We start from the raw sequence: 26322 nt of genomic DNA, 5'->3' as shown, positions 1-26322 counted from the left end.
GACTGAAATTTGGTCTCAAATAAGGTGCCAGAGTATTAGCGACTGATTATCAGTCACTATCATTAGTCACATACAAATCAGTCCTTAATATTATTAGTAACTGATAAATCAGTCCTAGATACTCTGTATTCGAGATTGATATATCAGCCTTGATAAGTTAGTCTCGGATGGTCAGTTTTTTTGTAGTATTTCACTCAATTCCAAACCAAAATGGTTCCCGATTTTGACCATTATGAGCCCTAACCCAAAATCTCTCGCTCAAAGAACGAAGCCGGAATGAAACAAAGGTAAGCATAACTCTTCGAAAACAACCAAGAATAAAACAAACACGAAAAGATCTACAAAGTTCCTAAACATGCTAAATTTTGACGGAGTCGATAGCTAGACTCACACTCCCCACACTTAAGTCATGAGGTGGAGGTCAACAACCTCCAACACAGTCTCGACCGGCTCACCCAAATAGTGTTTCAAACGGTGACCGTTTACCTTGAAGATGCGTTCATCCTCATGGCCAATCTCAACGGTACCGTACTCAAACACCTGTCTCACACTAAAGGGGCCGGACCACCGGGATTTCAACTTCTCGGGGAATAAACGAAGGCGAGAATTGTAAAGCAAAACACGATCGCCTGCTTGGAATTGTTTGTTGTCCTTCAACCGGGCGTCATGAAGCTGTTTGATCCTCTCCTTGTAAATCTGTGAATTCTCATAAGCTTGGCCTCTCAACTCCTCAAGCTCATGCAACCGACCCATCCTGTTTTTACCCGTGCATGCAAGATCAAGATTCGCACATTTCAATGCCCAATATGCCTTATGCTCGAGTTCAACAGGGAGATGACACGTTTTCCCGTACACCAATTTGAACGGTGTCGTACCAATCGGTGTCTTGTAGGCGGTACGGAAAGCCCACAGTGCGTCATCTAATTTTTCGGACCAATCCTTACGGTTCTGACTAACCGTCTTCTCCAAAATCCTCTTGATGCCCCGATTCGTGACCTCAACCTGCCCACTCGTTTGTGGGTGATATGGTGTAGAGAAGCGATGATGGACACCATACCGGGACAATGCCTTTTCCAACTGGGCATAACAAAAATGTGTCCCTCGATCACTAATCAGTGCTTTGGGGGCACCAAAGCGGGAGAACAACTTCATCAAAAACCTCACCACCGACCTAGCATCATTTGTGGGTAAGGCTTGCGCCTCGGCCCATTTCGAAACATAATCAACGGCCACTAGGATGTAACAGTAGCTGAAAGAAGTTGGGAAAGGTCCCATGAAGTCGATGCCCTAGACATCAAAAACCTCGCAGACCTGAATCGGTCGCTGGGGCATCTCGTCTCGTGATGAGATGTTGCTCGTCCTCTGGCAAGCATCACAAGACTGCACCATGTCGTGAGCATCACGGAAGATGGTTGGCTAGAAAAAACCGGCATCAAAAACCTTCTTCGCCGTGGATGTGGCTCCATGGTGTCCTCCGGTCGGGCACTCGTGGTAGTGTTTCGAGATCTTTCGAGCCTCATCACCATACACACACCTTCGCACGAGCTGATCGGCACCAAAACGAAACAAGTAAGGATCCTCCCAAAAGTAATGCTTAACATCATAAAAGAATTTCTTCTTTTTCTGGTGAGTCAGACCCTTAAGCACGATCTCACTAGCAAAAAAATTCGCAATATCAGCGAACCAAGGGTGATCCTCATCCCGTGTCTCGATATGCATGAGGAACTCGTGGGGGAAATTGTCATTTATGTGAACCCCCACTTGTTCCGATGAAGCTGAGCACTCAAGAAGGGAGAGGTGATCGGCCGCGACATTCTCAACACCCTTTTTATCACGAATCTCAATGTCAAACTCCTGCAGCAACAAAATCCAACGAATAAGTCTCGGCTTAGCATCTTGTTTACTAAACAGATAACGAAGGGCTACATGATCCGTGAACACAATGGTCTTAGAAAGGACAAGAATAGACCGAAATTTATCGAATGCGAAGACAACAGCAAGGAGCTCCTTTTTAGTGGTCGTGTAGTGCTCCTGCGCATCATTCAGTGTCATAATCGCATAATAAATCGGGTGAAAGTGCTTATCCCGCCTTTGACCTAAGACCGCCACGACTGCAAAGTCACTCTCGTCACACATCAAATCGAAAGGTAAGGACCAGTCGGGGGCAACCATGATAGGGGCATTCACCAATTTCTCCTTCAACAACTCAAACGCCCGAAGACATTCGGAGGAGAAAACAAATGGGGCATCTTTCTCAAGGAGTTTCGCCATCGGGCAGGCGATTTGGGAAAAGTCCTTTATAAATCTCCGATAGAATCCCGCGTGACCGAGAAAACTCCTAATAGACTTCACCGAATTGGGTGCGGAAGCTTCGAAATGGAATCAATTTTAGCTTGATCAACTTCAAGCCCCGCCTCTGAAATCTTATGCCCGAACACAATGCCCTCCTTCACCATGAAGTGGCATTTCTCCCAATTAAGAACAAGGTTGGCCTCCTCACAGCGGGCCAACATTCTCTCCAAATTTCTCAAACAATGATCAAAGAACTCCCAAAAATAGAAAAATCATCCATGAAAACCTCCATGGAGTCCTCGATCATATCATGAAAAATCGCCACCATACATCTTTGAAACGTGGCTGGGGCATTACACAGTCCAAAGGGCATCCGCCGGTAGGCGAGTGTGCCATAGGGACATGTGAATGTCGTCTTCTCTTGATCTTCAGGAGAGATGGGGAGCTAAAAGTATCCCGAGAAACCGTCAAGAAAACAATAGTACATCTTTCCCGACAGTCGATCCAACATCTGGTCAATGAAGGGGAGTGGAAAATGGTCTTTCCTTGTGGCATCGTTGAGTTTGCGGTAGTCAATGCAAACTCTCCATCTCGTGACGGTACGCATAGGAATCAATTCGTTCTTCTCATTCACAACAACCGTCATACCGCCCTTTTTCGGGACGACCTGCACCGGGCTCACCCATGGGGAATCAGAGATCAGATAAATCAATCCAGCATCGAGTAGCTTGATGACCTCTTTCTTCACAACGTCTTGCATATTAGGGTTGAGACGCCGTTGGTTCTGCACCACGGGTTTGTACTCATCCTCCATCAAGATCTTATGGGTACAAAAGGATGGACTGATCGATTTTATATCCATGATCTTCAAGGCGATCGCGTGCTTATGCCTCTTCAGAACCGTGAGCAACTTCACCTTCTCCTCGCTCAACAAACTAGCAGAAATGATAACAGGCAAGCGGGACCCATCCTCCAAAAAGGCATACTCCAAATGGGACGGGAGTTCCTTTAGCTCGATAGATGGTGGGTCCACAACAGAAGGTTTTGCTTTAGGCTCGGCAACGCGATCAACATCCTCAATCCTCTCGCTCGTGGTTCACACCACAGACCAACTCCTCAATCAGAGGTCCACTGACCAAGTCAGAAACCTCTCTAAAACACAACTGAGTATCCAAAGAGTCCTCCTCACACATGTCCTGTGTGTGCTCAGAAACGCAAGAATCAATGGTATCAATGTAGAGCACGTCATCATGATCATGTGTATGGCGCATGGATCTCCCAGTATCAAACGTAACCTCCTCATCTCCAACTCTAAGAGTGAGTCTGCCGGTGCAGACATCGATGAGAGCTCTAGCAGTGGCTAGGAAAGGACGACCTAAGATGAGTGGTACATTTTTATCCTCATCCATGTCCAAGATCACAAAGTCAACAGGAAACACAAATTTGTCGATTTTCACAAGCATATTCTCAACTATATCTCTCGGGTATTTCACCGAGCGGTCGGCAAGCTGGATGCTCATGCGACTAGGCTTAGGCTCACCTAGGTCTAGCTTTTCAAAAACAGAATAAGGCATCAAGTTTATGCTAGCACTTAGGTCGGCTAAAGCGTTACTAACTGACAAACTACCGATCAAACATGGAATGGTAAAACTGCCCGGATCGGTCATTTTTTAGGCAATTTATTCTGAAGGACGGCAGAACACTCCTCATTCAAAGTCACACAAGAAAGCTCCTCTAATTTCTTCTTATTCGAGAGGACCTCTTTTAGAAACTTAGCATACTTAGGCATTTCTTTTAACGCATCGAGAAATGGAAGATTAATGTGAAGCTGCTTAAAAAGTTTTAAGAATTTCCCGTACTGCTCTTCCATCTTCTGCTTCTTCAGACGGCCTGGGTATGGAATGGGAGGAACATAAGTCTTGACTGGCTCACTGGTTTGTGCGGTACTTTCTGGGGTTACCCTCGGGTGCACCTTACCAGGAGTCTCAGTCTCGATCTCATTGGCAATCGGTTTTGGTGTGGATACCGATGCATCAACAGGAATGGTGGATCTACCACAACTCAGGGTAATCGCCTTAGCCTAGGCATTCGGATTAATCTCAGTGTTACTTGGAAGGCTACCCTGTGGTCTCGCAGAGAGGAGCTGAGCAATCTGTCCAACCTGATTCTCGATGGTCTGAATGGACGCTTTCTGATTCCTCAACTCGAGATCGTGTCTCTGGAGAGTCTCATCAATCTTCAGGTTCCTCTGTTCAGCCAGTTTGTTTGAGGTCTCGGTTTTAGCCAAAAGCTGAGTCAAACGATTTTCAATACTAGACCCACCACTAGACTGACCACTACTGCTGGAACCCTGAAACTGAGGCTTTTGCTGGTAAGATTGGTTATGGGGTTGATTCTGGTAATTTGGATTTCAGTCAAACCCCGGTGGCTTTTGATTCTAATTTTAACTGCCACCACCATCTTTCCAGCTGAATTTGGGTGGTTTCTCCATTCCGGGTTATAGGAGTTGTTGTAGGCATTGTTTTGGCGGCCTACAAAGTCAACATCCTCCACCACCATGGCCTGCTGGCACTGACTGGTCTGGTGTTTCCCATCACACACCCCACAACGAGAGCTAGATTTGGACAGATCGGATTGCATCTGGTTAAATCTTTTGGTCAAGGTTTCTAACTAAGCGGCAACAAGGGTATTAGAATCAACATGAAGAACACCCTTAGTGGAAGGAATACTACTAGGCGGATTATATGCAAAACTCTTCTTAGCAGCTCGCTCCAAGACATCCAACGCCTCATTGGGAGTACACCTACCGAAATCTCCTCCCGCAACCTGATCAACGGCTTGCTTCTGTGCTCCGGATAAAGCATCAAAGAATGTACGACACTGAAGACCGCGACTCAAACCGTGATGGGCATTTTCTCAACAAGCCCTTGAACCTCTCCCATGCAGCATGAAGTGACTCGTCGTCATCAACACGAAAACCAGTGATTTTTGCCCGGTATCTTGCAGTTTTATCGGGTGGGAAGTACTGAAGAAGAAACTACTCAACCAATTGGTTCCAAGTGGTGATGAAGCCGGAAGGGAGTGCCTCTAACCACTCCAAGGCAGCCCCACGAAGTGAGAACGGAAAAAGTTAAAGTCTCAAGGCATCGTCCGTACACCTTTGAATTTTGAATGTCGCACATAATCGAAGGAAATGTGTAACATGAGAATGATGGTCCTCGTTTGAGAGGCCATGGAAAGAAACGGAATTTTCGACCATATGAATAATACTCGACTTGATCTTGAAACTCACGGTAATCTCGGGCTCCCTAACACCACTGCCGTAGCCATCGAGAGACGGCGTGGCGAAGTCATCCATGCGACCTTGATTGTTCGGATAAACCATCTCTTCAACCTCGGGATTCGCGTCCTCCTCTACAACTTCGTTTTCAAAGACCTCGGCAATCTCGCGTGCTCTCCTCCTCAAACCTTCTCGAAGATGTCACTCGGGTTCAGAAAGGGGGGAAACAAGATTAGGACTGGGTGTGGCGGACATGCATCACCCGAAAGAAACGCGGAACGGAAAACAAACAAGACACGAAAAACTACCCAAAAATAACTAAAAATATAAATAAAAGATGAATAAAAATGAAATAGACTAAAATAACATAGAGCAAAATATATCAACAAGGTAAATCAATTACTCGTATCGTTTTCATAAGTAAAACACCGTGTCCCCGGCAACGCCGCCAAAAACTTGACGTGTGCGAATATATATATATATATATATATATATATATAAATTTAAATAAAAGTTTCACACAAATTGGGTTTTAAAAATGGTTTTCACCAACAACCAAACCACACACGAAAGGCAAGTGTACCTATCGTTTGTAGCATGTATCGGTAAGAACCGAGTGTCAATCCATGGACACGGCGAACTTTTGATAATAAATCTTTGTAATTAATTTAACCAAACAAGCAATCAAATTGATATTTCAAAATACTAAACTAACATATAACAATAACAAAGCAAATAAAATACAACTAACAATCAATCCAAACAAGGCTACTTAGACTATGCATCCACTTAAACTTAGTGACAAAATGACAATGATAATGGCAAACATCATGTATTAAGCATCAATATCAAATTCCAATCAAGTCAACCTAATAATAACAACACAACATCATGATGGGTGTTTTTCAAGATAATAACCATAGATTAGTAAGTTTGTCAAAACTACCTAATCTCATAATAAACGGAAAGCTAGCATGAAAACAACAAACTAACCACCTAAAATCATGTAAAATAGACAAGCTCAAGAACAATAGTTAAACACATGAATCTTTTAAATTAACAAAATATAAACTAAGGATTATGGCCTTAATCTCTAGCAAACATCAACCAACTCAAAGAATCATGTTATCACCATACAATTTTCCAATATCAAATGATAGGTTTCATGCTTGTTAAAATTCATAACCAAATTAATTTCCACTAGTCATTCCTAACTTAGTGATATGAACAAAGTATGCATACACAAGCTAAGTTCATAAACAAATACTCAACACATAGTTTTCCAACATATTATGGTCAAGCATCAATCAAACTAACATGACTAGGAACTAAAACAAGCATTCAACCATTAAACTCTATTCAAGAACATATCATAAACTTAAAGAACACCAACTTGCCAAAATCATGCATAGATAAATATCACATAAGTAAAAGCTTCAACATAATCTAAGTAACAAAAGTATTAGCCCATAAGGCTTGATACAACAAACAAAATCAAAGTAGTCTTACAAAACATTATTAAGAACAAGAAATTGCAAACTAAGATGAATGATGATTGCTACTTGCAAGGATGATCACACAAGATGGAAGCCTTGAATTCTCTCTAGAACACACACAATAAATATCCAGCAATTTTAGAGATTTCCCTTAAGGCTCCACACTTGAAATGGAGGTAATGGAGGTGTATTTATGCTTTCTGGACGTCTGGCACGGGCCATGCACGGGCATGCACGGTCGTGCATATAAGTGGAAAGTCAACTCCCTGCTTTAGTCTGACCAAAAGGTCAGATTTCTCTGTTCTGGCACGGTCATTGGCACGGTCACGCACGGTCGTGCATGGTCTTGCATGGTCATGCACGGTCGTGCACTTTTGAATTTTGTGGCATTGGACCCTGCACTGGCTTGCATTGGTAAAATATCCGGGAAGCATGGTCGTGCATGGTCTTGCACGGTCGTGCAGGATCGGCAGATTACTGATTTTGTCCATGAAACGCGCTCTTTTCATGTTTTCTTTGACGGGCGGGCGCCCGGACCTGCAAATTCACAAATAACCCAAATAAATACCAAAAACAATGAATTCGCATGGAGTTTGGCTAAAATATGAGGAAAATTTGGTGTAATAAGATGTACACTTTGTGTTACATCAAGCTGCATATTCGAATCAGATTAGGTTCATAACCAATTCGGATGATCTGTAGATGCGAATCGGATAAGGTTCAGATCCGAATCGGATGAGCTGCAAATGCGAATAGGTTAAGATTCAAATTAAAATCGATTGGTCAGATCTGAATCGGATGAAGTGTGAATACTATTTGCATAAGTACAAATTAGATTCGGATCTGAAACTTATAAGAATGCAATTTTTACCCTTTATTCAACATGTTCTTCAAGATTTCTCCAAAACGAATATGAAAGGATGAAAATGAAGATACGATGGCAACTAACAATAATCCATGCTCAAAACAACCAAAAGCACATGCTCAAAACCCAAAGCAGATCCGAAAACCTCAAAAGGTTGAGCCTAAGCTCTGATACCAATTGTAGGTCCTTGAAGTGAATCTAGAAATATGAAGTTCGGATCTATCCGTACACGACGGATCTTAGATCGTTGCCTTGGATTTTCAAAGGTGATGCTTAAGTGTGTGTTGGTTATAGCGTATGGAGTGTGTGTAGAGAGAACTGAATTGACATGGTTTTTGGTGGCTAGGGATAGGCTTGGCCTATATATAATCCCTAGCCTCATAACTTTCATTAAGGCACAATGGACCTGTCTAATAGGCAACTACAAAAGATTAACGTATTGGTAACGTAAATAAACGTTTATATGATTAAACCAAAATTCATACCTAAGCCTAATCATTAATATTAGCTATTTGTTTTATAATTAATAGCATTTGTCATGTGAATTTTTTTTATTTCTCATTTACTAAATGTTTTGGAGTTATGGATTATTTGTTTTATAATTATTTGTTTATCTAAATGTTTTTGCACATATTGTGTAACATCCTTATTACGAGATTACTAAATAAAAGAAAATTATTGTTTCGTGTGAGTCGCTCGTTTAAGTGTGTGCTTGTTTTTATTTGGATAAGGATTAGGAGTGGTGAAGGAAGTGAGTGGTGGGGTCCATAGCACTCTATATAAGGCCATCCCCCCATCCCTTCACCATTTCTTCCCACAACACACACACTCCCTATAACACACACATACTCTCTCTCAAGACCCGAATCCGATTCCGGGCTAAAGTAAGGAAGATCTTGGTGATCAAGTGTCTTCAAACAACAAGAATCACGTCCAGATCCTCGAGTTGTTCAGATCCGAGCCAAACCCAAACCCAAAGGTGAGTTTTAGCCAACAAGGTTAAGTTTTGTGGTTGAGTTCGACATGCAAATCAATATCTTAGTAGGTCAGGTTGTAGGATGTAAGAAAAATATAAACTTGGTGAGTCTTAGACTCACGAGTATGAAATAAGACAAAAAGGTAATGTTCGGACCTCATAAAATACGGGTATACAAAGTTGGTACGACCTAAAACCCATAAAAAGGGTAAAACCGGGTCCTAAGGAGGAAATAAGAAAAAAATAGCTTTAAAATGGTAAAAACGAAGAAAAGGAAAAATTTCGCATAGCCATGCGAAGCGAAAAAGGTTATTTCGCATCGCATGACCATGTGAAACGAAAAAGGTTGATTCGCATTGCACAACCATGCGAAGCGAAAAAGGTTGTTTCGCATCGCACAGCCATGCGAAGCGAAAAAGTTCCATGCGAAGCGAAATAGTTCCATGCGAAGCGAAATTCCATTTCAAGAAATTAATTTTCTGATGCGTTTTTGTTTAACCCCAGCAAGGGGCTCTGCCCCTTGGACCCTGCTAGGGGCTACCGCCCCTAGACCCTGCTACAAGGGGCGCTGCCCCCGACCCCCGTTAGCTAAGGGTTTCATTAACTTAGATGTAAGAAGTAGTAGTAATGGTTAATTGATGCACGTAATGTATTGCACAGTTAGCCGTGCGCAGCTAAGGAAGGGCATTACCATTAACGGCGAGAGAAATCGTCTCCAGGTGAGTTCTAGCCCCATTTCTCTCTGAGATGGTTTCGGGGCTGTATGCATACTTGTAAGAATAGTAACTATATACTTATGTGCTTAACGTGAATGATTAATGCAAGAATGAAAGAAATATATATATCTATGTGATTAACACAAATGATTAATGTAAGAATGAAAGAAAGAGGTTAGAACTTGTATATGTTAGTTGTTTAACTTAACATGTTTGTAAGAATCTAGAAAGAATGTGAAGTAAGAGTCAGGGTGGCAGGCCCTTCTAATACCTGACAAGAATAGTAAGAGTCAGGGTGATTTTAAGAACTTTGTTTATGAGTAAATCCAACGTCAAGGTAGGGCTTCCGGGAACGGGGCCTTACATATTAAACATGAAATAATTTTACACTTACCGACCTTTGGTATTTTATAATTAATAGCATTTGTCATGTGAATTTTTTTTATTTCCAATTTACTAAGTGTTACAGAGTTATGGATTATTTGTTTCATAATTATTTGTTCATCTGAATGTTTTTCACATGTTGAACATAAAATAATTTTACACTTACTGACCTTTGGTAACAAAAAAATTAACCGATGTACACTAGCGAATAACGAATGCATAACTCAATTAAGACCTCTGGTTAAAACGTTATAATTCCGTAACTGATTATAAGGTTTTCAGCATATGAGACACCTTCATCTATTTATTCACCTATCACTTATTGTTGCTATATAGATTCACTAGATTTTATCCCCCCTATTACGGGGGTTGTTTTACATTATTCGTTTTTAATATTTATATATGTATATTTGGATTTTAATTTTATTTATTGTAAGAAAGTTAATAATTAATGTAATTGAGATTTGATGATGAAATGGTTTCACAAATAAATGATATATTATAATTCGGTTTAAAAGCTATCCGGGTTTGGTGATACGTATTACCCTTTTATTTTCTTTATTATAAAATTGTTTCTTAATTATAAATACTATCTGTTTTTAAAATAAAATAGGATATTAGTTTTTAGTATATTCCTATTTTATTAGATTTTCATTTCAAATATTTGATGAGATTATTTTTTAATATAATGAGATGTTATAAACCGTTTAAGAGCTATCTAGGTTTGTTGAGACCTTTACCCGTGAATTCGGGTCAAATGTTTGAGAAGCCTTCATTTACAAATAAAGTAATCTGATGGCTTAAGAGAATGGTTGTTTTACATTTTTCGTTTTTTAATATTTATTTTTTGGATTTTAATTTTCTTTATTGTAAGAAAGTTAATAATATACTTATGGTTTGATGATGAAAGAGTTTCATAAATAAATGATATGTTATAACCCGTTTAAAAGCTATCTGGATTTGGTGACCCATGACCCGCTTATGTTTTTTACTATAAAATTGTTTATTAATTATAAATAATATATTTTTCTTTTTAAATCGGATATTAAATTTTAGTATATTCCTATTTTGTAGGATTTTCATATCAAATAATTGGTAAGATTAATTTTTAATTTAATGAGATGTCATAACCCGTTTAAGAGCTATCTGGTTTTGATAAGACCCATACCCATGAATTTGGGTTAAATCAATGAGAGGCCTTCATTTAAAATTCAAAAAAATCTGATGGCTTTCATAAAAAAGTGAAACGACCACATCGCGACACATAAGATTTTTGAGTTTTCGTTTATATATATTATAGATACATATAACACCCACCCAAACCATTCTTTACCAAGTAAAAAAAAGTTTTCAACTTCATTCCCATGGATGACTTAATTGTCTCCCCATCTTCATCATCTTCAATTGTCTCTTTTCCCACCACAACCAGTCCTCTACCCCCTCCACACACCCTCCAACAAAAGCTCCAAACCCTTCTTCAAAATCAGCCTCAAGAATGGGCATACGCCATTTTCTGGCAGACCTTCAACAATGACTCAAACAGCTGCGTCTCCTTGTCGTGGGGAGACGGCCATTTCCTAAACAACAAAGATCATCAAGCCATCCAGTGTCTTTTTGGACCAGATAACCCCAACGATGCAGAGTGGTTCTACATCATCTCGTTAACAAGATCATTTATTCCTGGAGATGGGTCGGTTCCAGGCACCGCTTTTGCTCAGAATAATATGATATGGTTAAGTGGAATGGATCGGCTCCGTTCTTTTAACTGCGAAAAAGCGAATGAAGCTCAGATTCATGGATTGGAGACACTTGTTTGTATACCAACTTTAATTGGTGTTGTGGAAATGGGTTCTTATCATGTTATTGAGGAATCTTGGAGTTTGGTAAACCAGGTTCATATTATGTTTGGTGGTGGTTGTGCCAAGTTCAATAATGCTAATGATGGAGTTAATAATATTGTTTCTTTTGCTGAAATGCTACTTATGGCTGATGAGAGTGAAGATGGCATAAACAATATTAAAGACTTTGAATCAACAAAACCGGACGAGCATGTGTCCAAGAACATGAGAATGTTGTGCACCAAGACGACGAAGATTACCGCTGCTGAATACGTACGTGGAGACGGCTTAAGAGCATTCGGATTCCGATTGCCAGTTGGTTCTTTCCACAATGACAAAGCAGAAAGAAACAATACAACAAATTACCTAATGGTATATATGTTCCTTTCTTATTATACGCACAAAGTTTTAAGTTTTTCTCGTGTAGATATTAAAAAAGATTTAAGGGGCAACAAAGAGAACTCTTTAAATCTTTTGACAAACTACGAAATGATAAGAACATTCACATTGATACTTCTTATATAATCATTTAACAGGTATTTTCAAATTTTAAAATTACAACCCGTTAAAATGCTGAATTTATGTGTAAATTAAGGCAAAAAGTGATTTAAGTGTTTTATGCTTATAAAGAAAAAAAGTTGCAAACCAATAAAACAATGGAAAATATTTAGTTACATGATTTGAAGATGGAATATGAGAGCTAGGCTAAACCGTCTAGGCATTGTCATATGATTTGACTTGTCGTAACCTTTCGGTCTGTTTTGATTAGCCTCTTAGCTTCCCTCGTAGTCTAAGTTATGCTTGTCCTTTTTTTCTAACCGACTAGTTCACTAAGAGTGGACTAATTCTTGGATAAATTAATTAACTCGTGTTAGTCTAACAATGCCATAAAAGTTATGCATTTTGTATAAGCATGTGAAAAAAAATGTCACCAATTTATGTATTATTAAGCAGTGAAAGGAAAAAAATCAGCTGGTGGCCGGTTTCCACCAATGAACCACGTCGAGGCAGAAAGACAGTGGCGCGAGAAGCTCAACCAGCGATTCTATGCTCTCCGATCAGTCGTCCCAAACGTGTCAAGGATGGATAAGGCGTCCCTCTTAGCCGACGCTGTCTGCTATATCAACAAACTGAAAGAAAGAATCAAGTATCTCGAATCTCAATTACACCGTCGCAACAACCACCAAGGGAAAACCAAGAAAATGAAGTGGGAAATGGATGATACCATGGACACGTGTAACTTGTGTCTATCTACTAAGCCGACATTAAACATTAGCAACAATGGAGATGATACAGTGGAAATGAAGATTGTTGGTGACGATGCAATGATACGGGTACACTCCCGAAATGCAGACACGCAGGCTGCAAAACTAATGGAATGTCTAAGAGAAATGAAAGCACAAATCCAACATGCAAGCATTTCACGTGTGAATGAGGTGATGCTACAAGATGTAGTAGCTAGACTCCCTAGTGCCATGGATGAAGATGAAGTTAAATCTGTTCTCATTTGGAAATTAGACCACTAATCACTTATAAAGCATATTAGAAGCATGTGTTAGGTTTTAATTAATGTCATAATAATGTTGTTTTACTAGGAATATTGTGCAATATCTGTGTGTATGGATGGCCTAAGATTGTCTAGAAGGATAAAGGGAAGCAGGCCAAATGTGTGTTGAATGAGAGGGAGCAAGCTAAGCATTATTAACGAAAAAAATACTTTCTTTGTGTGCTTACTTTTCTGGTGTACCATTCTCCAAAGATACAGGATTCTTTTTGATTTAGAGGCATGTGAAGTCAGATGAATTTAAGTTTACTGTCATGGCGCCGGCCGTCTGTACGTAAATAATGTTTTGTGGGTATCCATATATATATGGTCCTGAAACTGAATACTCGTTAGTTGCATTAATAAGCACCTCATTCTTATATGTTAGAGTGGTTTAAGTTTTGAAACTTAATTCCACTGGATTCTACATAACCTTTGAATGTTGGCTATTGCTAATAACCAGGTGGGCCCATGTGGTCCTAACCTATGTGCTATCCTTGTATAATTAAGACTTAGTTTTACTTGTGTAAATGATGGAGTTGTCTGATCCTCCTCATCAAAGACTCTCGACATTGTAAATGGTGGAGGTTTACATAAAATCCCTCTAGTATGTCGGAGCCGAGCACACATCTTTTCAAATAATGCACATCATGTCGTAGCCCTACGCCGTGGCAAAAATACCCACCGCTAGGTTTTTGAGTTCTGACCAAAATTTGCATGGACCGTGCAGCCCCGCGCCCTCCATGGCGTACTAGCGTAGGCTATGTCGTAGGTCCATTTTCTGTGTTTTTCTTCGTTTTCAATTCCGTGAGTTGTCGGAGCCTTCTACGTGCTTCCTTCTTGGGTTTGGCTTAATTTTCAGTTTTTCACCTTAGTAGCTCCAAAATGCTTGTTTAAGCTCTTATTACCTGCACGCACATAACTAAACAAAGTAACTGCATTTAATACAATAAAACAGTTAAAACACACAATAATAGACATTATAAATACAAGCATTCACCTGCTCATCAGCTTCGCACGCTATTCATTTACAAGAATTGTCAAGATAGGATACTATCATTTTATACCATGCAATGAAAATGTAGTAACACTTATATCATAGGCATTTATGTTTTATCATACATGCTTTCTGTTGGAGGAATCTGCCAAACAATTGAATAACTGAAAGCAATAATAAAATTGAACCTGTGTCGTGTATAATCACACTGCATTAAAAGCGATTTAAGCACTACCGGGGTACAAATAGATGTTGTCAATCGCTATCCAAGGTTAGCACAGAGATGAATTGAAGTATTCTTGTGTACTTAAAAAGAAATCAATGATGAAGATTGGATAAACGTATGATCAGAGAGTTGTTGGGGATAATGGTTAATCTATTTAGGGTTAATATAAAAAAGAAAAAACTGTTTTTCTTTTATTAACCACCGTGAGGAGATGATGATTGTTTAATATTAATATATATTAATTTTATATTTAATAATATTAAACATATGTTGACTTATTTTATTCTTTTTATTCCAACAATCCTCCACAAAAAGATAGTCACAACAATTCAAAATATTCTGATCATATATTGAGTTTGTTTTGTACATAAGTGTTAATATCTTACGATTTAAATTAACACGTAGTGGAGTGAGGCAACATTAGAATTTCATTAAGTGAATAACTCTTGAACTTAATGAATTCAGATGAGACCCCCACAGCACGTACCAAACCCGGTGTTCTATTCAATCTTCGCGGTACTACAACAAATTATGTGGCCATTTACAAACCTTGGAATTCATGAGTGATCTAAAGAGATAGTCCATATCTCTTATAGAAAGTGGCCTCACCTTCACACTCATATAGGTGATTTCAATTAAAAGTCTACCTCATACATAGACTAACCCACACTTTGGTTATGAAATCATTAAGAACATAAGAATGTTCAACCTCTACACATTTTCGGTGAATTCATCAAGTTCGTCTCAAAGAACCACCTCATTAGACTATGAATTCATTAAGAGATAATTCTCAACCTTTATTTAAAACACTACCTTTCGCCATAGGGATGAGAATGTAGTGTAAATTAGGATTCATATGGTTTCGTTTGACCACTGTGGGTGCCCACCATACGATCCTCACTACTGGGCTTAAGCCCCATCCCCCTCGACGTTGATAAGACCAAACCTTTAGTCAATGCTTTAGTTAATGGATCTGCTAAATTTCTTTCAGATCTCACAAATTCCAAAGCCATGACACCGTCTTTCAACATATGTTTTACCGAACGATGTCTTAGGCGTATGTGTCTTTTCTTGCCATTATACACATCATTCTTGGCGACACTTATAGCAGCCTGTGAATCACAATGAATAGAAATAGGAGTTACCTCCCTTCCCCATTGTGGAATATCACCTAATAAACTTCTCAACCATTCTGCTTCTTGCCCTGCTAACTCAAGAGCAATAAATTCATACTTCATAGTGGAGCGTGCAATACATGTTTGTTTAGAAGACTTCCATGAAATTGCACCACCTCCTAATATAAACACATACCCACTAGTAGAACTTACTTCATCATTATCAGAGACCCAATTAGCATCACAATATCCTTCTAACACGGCAGGAAATTTATTATAATGCAAACTTAAGTCTATAGTACCCTTAAGATACCTTAATAATCAATGAACCGCATCCCAATGTTCCTTACTAGGATTATGTGTATAACGACTGAGTCTCTAACTGTATAAGCCTTGTCTGGTCGAGTGTGGTTCATTAAAAACATAACACTTCCTATGATCCTTGCATATTCAAGTTGTGATACACCTTCACTTTTATTCTTTTTAAGGTATACACTAGGATCGTAAGGAGTTCTTACGGGTTTTACATCAAAATAACCAAACTTTTTAAGTACTTGTTCAATATAGTGTGATTGATTTAAAGAAATACCATATTGATTTCTTTTTATTTTAATTCCTAGAATTACATCAGCCTCACCCATGTCTTTCATCTCAAATTTAGATGATAAAAAAGATTTGGTTTTATTGACATCATTTACATTAGCACCAAAAATCAACATATCATCCACATATAAACATATAATGACATATCTTGATTCAAATTGTTTAGAGTATACGCACGAATCAGAACCCCTACCTTTCACATGGGTATTTGGAGTTAGTTATCTAAGATTAATCAAGCGGCACTCTATTCTATATCGCGTATTACACCTTAAACCGTCAGAGCTTCGGAGCTTGGCACGCTTCACGAGGTCGGCACGCTTCATGAGGTCGGCACGTTTTTTCGAGGTTGGCACGTAAACGATGCAAAACGTGTAAGAAGTGAAGTGGTTGGTGTGAGTTGTGATGTGCCGAACACCCCTCTATTTATAGCCGAAATTCTGCATCTCGCATATCGCGAAGATGCAAGCTGTGTCGGTTTGCGTATCGCGAAGGTGCTCTAGGTTTGCTGAGTCAGCAGTAGGGTTGCCACGTGTCACCAGGTGCTGCCACATGTCCCCATGTGTCACACATGCAGACGTGCAACTTCGCGTATCGTGAAGATGTCTGATCTGCAACTTCGCGTATCGCGAAGATGCTTCGAGGTCGGTTCAAGTCTTTTGTCTTTCACGTATCGCGAAGATGCCTGCTTTGCAACTTCGCGTATCGCGAAGACGCAAGTTTCAAATTTCCATTTTCAGTCCTTGTACTATCCAAAAATACTAAAGCGGCCCTTATGCGGCTCGTGGCGATGCGAGCGTGCGAAATGCAAAGTGCGCCATCAAAACGTCCGTGTCCGTGTCCGTGTCTGAGTCCAAGTCCGAGCGCGTCGGGTGCTTCGTATCCTCCACCAGGACTATGGAGAGTGGATAATCACATTAAAACATTTCTATGGAAACTTACTTCTTTATAAAGAGCTTCCAATTCTTTGCTTGTTTCCATGTGAGATAAAAATTATCTTCCTTATTTATATCATGTAGAATGCTTCCATTTTCTTTCATCTTTCCATGTGGGATGGAATTTCCTTATTTTCTTAACATGAGATATCTTTATTTTCCTTATCTCATTTTTCCCATTACTTGTCTTGTGAATGTTTTTAATTCCTTAACTTTCAAAGTTGACATTTTTAGTCCAAAATAAATATGGTTTTTTTCTAGGATGTTTCATTAACCCCCCCGCCCCTCTCTCTCCCCTACCATCATCCCCGTAATATCTCTCAAGTTAAAGTCACCACCACCAATTGACCAAAACCATTCTTCCATCACCACCAAGACTCACCACCACCTTGTTTTAGACTTTACCACTATAGGGAGGACCTAGAAATCCATATATGTTGAATGATGCGGCTAAACTGATTGTAACAGGAACCCATGGCACTAGAAGTGGTTCGCCAGAGAAACATTTAATGTCGAAAACTACATCACTTCGTCGGAAACACTCCAGGTCACCGAAAAACCGACCTTTGTGCCTGTGTTAATAAGTACACACTCCATCCGCCTCAAAACCCTTCTCCATCCCTCGATCTGAGCCTGGAATCATCACCGCCACCGCTACCGTCATCGACAGCGGCGGAACCCTAGTTTCTCATCGGGAAGTGGAACAGTTGATACCACCGCGACTCGTCAACACCGATCTGTTCATCACTCTCTTCGCCGGAGTTCGTAATCATCATCAAGCGCCCCTCGTATCACAATTGCCGTCGCCGGAACCCTAGGTTTCCGGAGAACGCACCAGTAGACCGTTTTTTTTTCAATTTAGACAGCGATCAACTCACCGACGAGATTCTAGCGAGTTTGTTAAGTAATTTTGGTTTAAACATTGTGAATCTTAACCGGAACATGCTCAACGGTTACTTGTTTTGATGTGTTTACTCCGAAGACCTATTTCTCCATGCTGGATTTATTGTTAATTAAATTAGAGGGAGTTGTTGAATGCTGAATTTGTTATGGAAGATTGGATTTTGCGGATGGAGCAAACCCCTAATTTAGTTTCTCAAATTGAGGATTTTAGGTTTTTGTGGGATAAAGTTCAAATCTGGGGATTCTGAACAGGTGTTCAGATTTTGAAATTGAAGATCGATTGAAGAAGGTGAGAGAGAGAGAGAAAGGGGGGGGGGTTAATTATTTTAATTATTAAAAAATGTTTGAATTTACGAAACTACACTCATGTGCGACCAGATTTAACAAAAAAAATTAGCGGGGTTTAGTGCTAAAGGACTTAACGTGAAAGAGATTTGAAACATCGAGTATGCTTTCTGCCATTTCTTTCACTAAAAGACATCAATTGAAAAACCATTTAAACATAAAGGACGTCTTTTGTTATTTTGTCTAATAATAATAATAATAATAAAGTGATAGAATCTTGATTTAAATAAATTCAAATTGAAGTGGGCTAAAGATTTGCACTTTTGCAACTTAAGTTTTGTGAAGTCTATTATACTTTAAAATACCAAGTCTGTTTAGTGTAAGTATGTATTTGATTCAAGTTTTGTTCTCATTTTAGACTAATTTTTTTTATATATATGTTTAATGCATTTTTGCAAACAATTGGTTTTTAGGTTACTTTATATATTTTACAATTATTATTATTATTATTATTATTATTATTATGTAATTTCAAAAGGAGGTTCACTAAACCCAAACCATTGCTAACGGTTTTGTCCAAAACTCATCCAAAAACCATCAAAATTGGTTCATTAACACACCTACTTAAACAAAACCAATCCAATTCCAAATACATTTTTTGAGAAAATAGAATGATCCATTACCTACTCCATTCAATTTCCTCAAAAATACCTCAATTCCATTCCATTCACCCCTTTTTTTTTCAACCCCTCATTCACCCAACATCATCTCACCACCCTCTCACTACCACCACCGCAATCCACCCTCAGTGACCACCCCTGTAAGGTAATGAATAATTGATTGCCTTCTCTCATTTACAATGGACAATATATAACCATACAAGTGAATCTCCTATTTTTGGAGATTGATATTATGCTAATCACTAATTTACATTGCCATATACGTATGCATGATTTTAGGTGTCTATTACACCCCCGCAGTCGAAGCGGGAGGCACACGTATGCTTAGACTGTTCCGAAAATCGTCGAATAGAACCCGAGGAAGACCCTTGGTAAAGATGTCTGCAATCTGAAAGCGGGACGGCATGTGTAGGATTCGGACCAGCCCTTTTTGAACGTGCTCCCTGACAAAGTGAATGTCGAGCTTGATGTGCTTTGTTCGCTGATGTTGAACCGGGTTTCCAGATAAGTAAAGGCGCTGACATTGTCGCAGTAAACTAGTGAGGCTTTATTTAGAGGGCGATGTAGCTCAAAGAGAAGGTTTCGCAACCAGCATATCTCTGCAACTACGTTGGCAACGCTGCGGTATTCGGCCTCGGCACTCGAACGAGAAACAGTAGATTGCCTTTTAGAGGACCATGATATCAAGTTATCTCCTAGATAGACCCAATACCCGGATGTGGAGCGGCGAGTGTCGGGGTAGCCTGCCCAATTAGCGTCTGTGTAGGCACGGATGAAGAGATCTGAGGAGGAGCGAAGATGAAGACCGTACTCAGCCGTGCCTTGTAAATACCGGATGATATATTTAAGAGAGTTCCAGTGAGATATGCAAGGGAAGTGCATGTGCATACATATTTGCTGAACCGCGTATGCAATGTCGGGTCTCATGAAAGTTAGGTACTGTAATGCTCCGGCCAAGCTTCTGTACGTGGTAGGGTCATCAAACTGCGAGTCCGGTTCACTACCCAATTTACTTTGTGTATCTACCGGCGTCGCTGCAGGTTTGCACAAGTCCATACCAGCCCGATGAATGATGTCTTTTGTGTACGCATGTTGAGACAAAAAAAGTGAGTTTCCTGTTCTGGTGACCGATATGCCCAAAAAGTAGGATAAGGGTCCCAAATCTTTCATATCGAATTCGCCTGCAAGAATACTCATGAGTTGTTGGCGCAGTCGGTCGGAGGAAGTGGTGAGAATGATATCGTCCACATAAATTAGTAGATAGGCAACATCAAGGCCGTGGTGATAGATAAACAAAGAATTATCCGTTTTGCATTGAGTGAAACCATGTCGAATGACAAAATCGGTGAATCGTTGATACCAAGCCCTTGGAGCTTGTTTGAGGCCGTAGAGAGACTTCTTGAGGCGGCAAACATGATCAGGATAGTCCCGGTGGCGAAATCCCATTGGTTGGTACATGTATACGGTTTCCTGTAAGTGGCCGTGTAAGAAAGCATTTGTGACATCCAATTGGTGTATGGGCCATGATTTAGAGATAGCCAGGGTAAGAACAGTTCGGATAGTGGTGGGTTTGACTACCGGACTGAAGGTGTCACCACAATCAACTCCAACCTGTTGACTACGACCGTCGCATACCAGCTTTGCTTTGTAACGTTCTAAAGAGCCATTGGAACAAAACTTGTGTTTAAATAACCACATGCTACGAATAATGTTCATGTCGGGGCGACGTGGTACTAGTTCCCAAGTATCATTTTTAATAAGTGCACTAAATTCTGTTTGCATGGCGTCATACCATTCAGTTGTGGACAAGGCAAGGTGGGGCGTTTTTGGGATTAGAACAAGGGAAGTGGTGTGAAGGTTAAATAGGTGTTTCGGTTTGGTGATACCGTGCATTGCTCTTGTTCGCATGGTACGGGGTGGTGGCTGTGAGTTCGAGGGGTGGGCTGAAGTAGTTTGGGCTGGAGAGGTGTGCGATTGGTCTGGCTGGAGTGGGCTGGAAGAGTTTGTAGGTGGGCCAGGGGATGAATGTGGGCTGAAGGCAGTGGAGGATGGGGTGGTTGGGCCGGATGGAGTTGGGCTAGAGGAGGCAGGGGGTTGGGCGTTGTTTAGGTCAGAGGGTTGGGATGTTTGTATAGAGTCCCATAACAGTGGGTTAAAGGGAGGGGTTAAAAAGTTGTAATTAGGGGTAGTAGTGGAATATTGGATGGAAAATGGATAAATGGATTCTTCGAATAATACATGTCGGGATATAAGAATTTGATTGTTGAAAATGTCAAGGCATTTATATCCTCGATGGTTGGAGGGGTAGCCAAGAAAGACACAAGGTTTGGAGCGGTTTATGAGTTTATTTATAGTGGAGGAAGAGGTGATGGGATAACATAGGCAACCGAATACGCGAAGATGTGTGTAGATTGGAAGAACATTGTAGAGAAGGGTGGTGGGGGATAGAAATTTGTGGTTTTTCTTAGGAAGAATATTTAGGAGGTAGGTGGCGGTTTCAAGAGGATGGTGCCAAAATAATGGAGGTAGGGAGGCTTGAGATAATATGGTACGAATCATGTTGTCAATGGTTCGTATTTTTCTCTCGGCTTTACCATTTTGGGATGAGGTTTGGGGACAAGAGAAACGAAATTGCATACCATTGGTGGAGCAAAATTGTTTAAAACTATTGTTGGTGTATTCGGTGCCATTATCACATTGGAATTGTTTAATTTTTCGCTCAAATTGGGTGTTGATAAGGTTGTAAAAATTGGTGAAAGTGGTGTAAACTTGTGATTTATTTGTTAGGGGATAGGTCCATAGAAAATCCGTTTTATCATCAAGAAATAATATATAATAGCGATGACCGCTTGTGCTTAAAATGGGGGAGGTCCACAAGTCACTATGAATGATATCAAAAGGAAGGTGAGTTTTTCATGGAATCATAAAATGGGAGTTTAACACTTTTGCCAAAAACACATGATTGACAAAGCGTATTGTTTGGTTTACTAAAATTAATAGAAGAAATAGACTTTAATGAATGCAATAAAGAGGTGCCCGGGTGCCCAAGTCGTTGATGCCAACGGTCTTGAGTGATGCCAACTAATGCAGTGGGTTTGGTGGGATGCTTGATGAAGTTGGTGGTGAGGGGATAGAGATCTCCCGAGCTATTGCATCGTAGGATAGGTTCCTTGGTCTTGAGATCATTCACAAGAAAACCAAACGGGTCAAATTCAATGGAAATTAAATTGTCTGTCGTTAGGCGACGGACCGAGATGAGATTTTTAATTAGATTTGGAGCATAAAGGATGTTGTTCATTTTTAGTGGTGGGAAGGGTGGAGGTAACGTTTTGTTGCCTTGTCCAATAACGGGAATGGTCGTGCCATTGCCAACGATTATTTGTTTATTAGTGCAAGTATTAAAAATAAACGGGGAGTTCGTACCGGGTTGTTCCATGTGTCCGGTTGCGCCGGTGTCCATGTAACCGATGGGATCAGAAGGTTGGCTCATAGACAAGGTGTAGAGGGCCTGCGCAATATCAGTGGGAGTTGGGCTGTAACCTGCCATGTGGGCCTGAGTTGGACAAGAGCCCAAGATACCTGGAGAGTTGTTGGGCCGAGGGGTGGAGGGGTAAGGGCAGGGAGGTGCTGTGTTGGATTGTGGGTTGTAGGAGTTGTTGAGGAGAGAGGCCCATTGGTTAGTGGCCCAGGTGTTTGGAAAGATAATATAGGGATGTTGAGGTTGGGTCGAATGGTTGGGTTGATTTGGTTGATTGGTTTGGCTCCTGGAACTGTTGGACTGAGATGGTGAGCGACCCCGACCTCATCCACGAGAGCGGCCTCTACCACGAGTGGAGTCAGAGGAGTTCGGAGGGGCTGGAAAATTTGTGTTACGTGGAGGGCGAGGTTGGCTTTGGACATGAAGGGCTATTGCGGTTTGTTGGGAAGAGTGAACTGCTTGGTTAGCTTTGGTTGTTTCATTCATACATAGCTGTGAATGGACATGAAAGAAGGAGGGTAGGGGTTGAGTATTTTGGATTATGGTGCCAACGGTTTCGTATTGTTCGGTGAGCCCGGCGATGGTCTGCAAAACGAGGTCGTGTTCGTCAACAGGAGCATCAACATTGTTTAATTGGTCAGACAAAACTTTGAGTTCTTGACAATAGTCATGCATGGAGGAAAAATTTTCGAGACGAGTGTTAGCGAATTTTTGTTTGAGAAGGAGGGCTCGAGTGGCTTTGTTGTCTTGAAAGAGGTTCTCAATGGCTTTCCAAGCATCATAGGCCGTGGTGCTCTTTTTGATGACGGTTTTTAGGAGACCGGTGGAGATCGTGCCATAGATCCATTGAAGGACGATGGCGTCAAGTCGTTCCCATGAGTCGGTATGAGGGGGAGCCGTTTGCTTTTCTTTATCTGTGGATGAAGCGGCGGCAGGGGAGGGACGAGGTTGAAGATGGTCGGCCACGAGAAAAGCCGTGCAATGAATCCGGAATAGCTCCGACCATGTGTGATAGTTGGCAGCTTCGTTGTCTAAGTTGATGGGAACGAAGGTTCGGATGTTGGAAACGGTGACGGCAGGATGAAGTTTCTGGTCGGCTATTGAGGGAGAGGAAGCGATGAAGATTTTGGGCAGGGATTAGGAGGATCGTGAGGGTGATACCATGTAAGGTAATGAATAATTGATTGTCTTCTCTCATTTACAATGGACAATATATAACCATACAAGTGAATCTCCTATTTTTAGAGATTGATATTATGCTAATCACTAATTTACATTGCCATATACGTATGCATGATTTTAGGTGTCTATTAACCCCCCCCCCCCCCCCCAAATATTTCACACACGGTGTTTTATGCATTTTTCTAAGCAATTGCTTTTACATTTTAGGTAACTTGTTTTATATATTTTAGACAACTTATTATTATTGTAAGTATATTATGTAATTTAAAAAAGAAGATTCATGAAACCCAAATCGTGAAACCAAACTATTGGCAATTGTTTCGTCCACAATTCATCTCGAAAACCGTCAAAATTGGACCATTAACACACATAAACTAACCCAATTCAAAATACCCCTTTTGTATTAAATAAAGACAGAATTACAAATTTTGTCCTTTAAAAAAAGCCAAAAACCGGTTCGTGTCCTTTTCTAAGTTTCCTTGCAGGCGGTGTACTTTAAACTTTTTTTTTCTACACGTTATGTCCTTTACGCTAACTGGGTTAGAAAAAGTCAGTTAAATGCCCTCACGTGAGACGCATGTGAGGGCATTTTTGTCTTTTCGTCTACCTGCAACTTCTTCTTCTTCTTCTTCTTCTTCTTGCAGACCACCATCACCATCACCATTCTTGCAGACCTCAAACACCATCACCACCGCCACCACAGGTCCGCCACCAACCACCGCTCCATCTCCGTTGCCGACTCCCATCTCCGACGTCGACTCCCCTCGTTCTGACGCCCAGAAACCCAGAAACCCACAAATCCCCTCTCACAAATCAAATCAATAAAATCAATATTCTAATATATTGAAGCATCACACCACACCCAGATCGTGTTCATCTTCTTCATTTCTTCATATGTGAACCACCCGCCGGAGCACGACACAGCTGACCCTTCATCCAGTGGCCCCACCTCCATCTGGGTTTGGGTTTGACCCGTTGGGTTTATGGGCAAATGGCATTAATGGGTAATTAGCCAAATCTTGAAACCAATCGCCGTTAATGAAGGATAAATTTTGTTTTAATCGGGTTAATCTTTTGTTGTAGGGTTTTTGGTTGGAAATTGGGGGTAATATTTGTAGGGTCTCCGGCGAAGTCCGCCGCCGGGTCATTCGGATCCGGACCTTCCCGGAGCGGCGACAGGGCTTCCAATGGCCTTAAGCTGCCGGATCTTGACATAACGGGTTCGGGTTGACCCGCATGGTGGCTGCTGCCTTTTCTTCTCCGGAGCAGGCCCGAGTTGGGTGAGCCGCTTTGACTCCGACCGGGTTTGGGAGCCCGGTTTCTTGACCTGCCTGGAGATAAAGAAGACGGGAGGTGTAGTGAGAGGGAGGGAGAGAGTAGAGAGAGAGGAAGAAGACGGGAGGTGTAGTGAGAGGGAGGGAGAGAGTAGAGAGAGAGGAAGAAGACGGGAAGAGAGAGAGAGAGTATATATTTAATATCTATTATTTATTTTTGTTATAATATATTAATTTATTTTTTAATTATAAATAACTACCAGTAGACGAAATGACAAAAATGCCCATCACATGTCTGGCACATGTCATACTTAACTGAGTTTTTCTAACCCAGTTAGCGTAAAGGACATAACGTGTAGAAAAAAAAAGTTTAAAGTACACCGCCTGCAAGGAAACTTAGAAAAGGACACGAACCGGTTTTTGGCTTTTTTTAAAGGACAAAATTTGTAATTCTGTCTTAAATAAAATAAAAGTGGATTATTACCTTAATGTCATTCTCATCGATTTTTATTTTTAAATAATCTTCACCATACAAATTTAGATCAATAAATTAGATTTCTTCTCATATTTCTTAATTTTTGTGAGTTTTTTTTACCTAAATGGAAAAGGGGGAAAAAGTATTAACCAAAATAGGTTATTTGAAAAGTATTTAACAAAATAGATTTTTTTTAAGTTATGTTTTCCCATTCCTAGCTAATTTGTTGAACAAATTAATTCTATAAGAAGTTTCTATTTAAAAAAGTTAGATGAAAAAATGAATTAAAAATAATAAAACTTTTATTTTTTTTTTTCATCTCGGTTATTAATAATATTATTATTTTTTTAACTGCTATTAATATTATGACTTATTTATTTATTTATTTATTAAAACTGATTTAAAATAAAAGTCTTGTCCTCGTATTTTTTTTTCTGTTTTTTCATGGCTTTATTGTTTATTATTATTACTACTATTTTGAGCCTTTTTCTTTTATTAGGGTACAAAATGAATGATAATGCAACTGTTTTTGGATAGAAAAAGAAAAAGAAAATTCTTCTAGTTGTTTTACGATCAAAACTGATATTTTAGAGTAATTTTTTATATTATTTTGTTTTGTTTTGAAAAATCAAACCAGTATGCTATAAATATTGTCCACTAAAAAATAACTTACATTCGCTAATTTTAGAAAAACAGAATACACAGTTGTGTTTGGCTTCTTTTTTCTTTTTTATTAACATTTTAACATCGCTATTGATTCCAGCAAAAAAAAAACTTGCATT

The 26322-nt window shown here is 40.1% G+C and overlaps 1 pseudogene; it reads left to right on the top strand.

The window, feature by feature from the left end:
- Positions 1–11354: 11354 nt before the first annotated feature.
- On the top strand, positions 11355–13646 carry LOC143568311 (transcription factor bHLH14-like; annotated as a pseudogene).
- The last annotated feature ends 12676 nt before the right edge of the window (positions 13647–26322 follow it).

The sequence above is a fragment of the Bidens hawaiensis genome, unplaced genomic scaffold (assembly GCF_021521415.1).
Source record: "Bidens hawaiensis isolate Kalapana, Puna unplaced genomic scaffold, B.hawaiensis_p1.1 tig00023907_1, whole genome shotgun sequence".
Classification (NCBI taxonomy): Eukaryota; Viridiplantae; Streptophyta; class Magnoliopsida; order Asterales; family Asteraceae; genus Bidens; species Bidens hawaiensis.
Note: the sequence above shows the minus strand (reverse complement) of the source record. Positions and strands in the feature narration are given on the sequence as shown.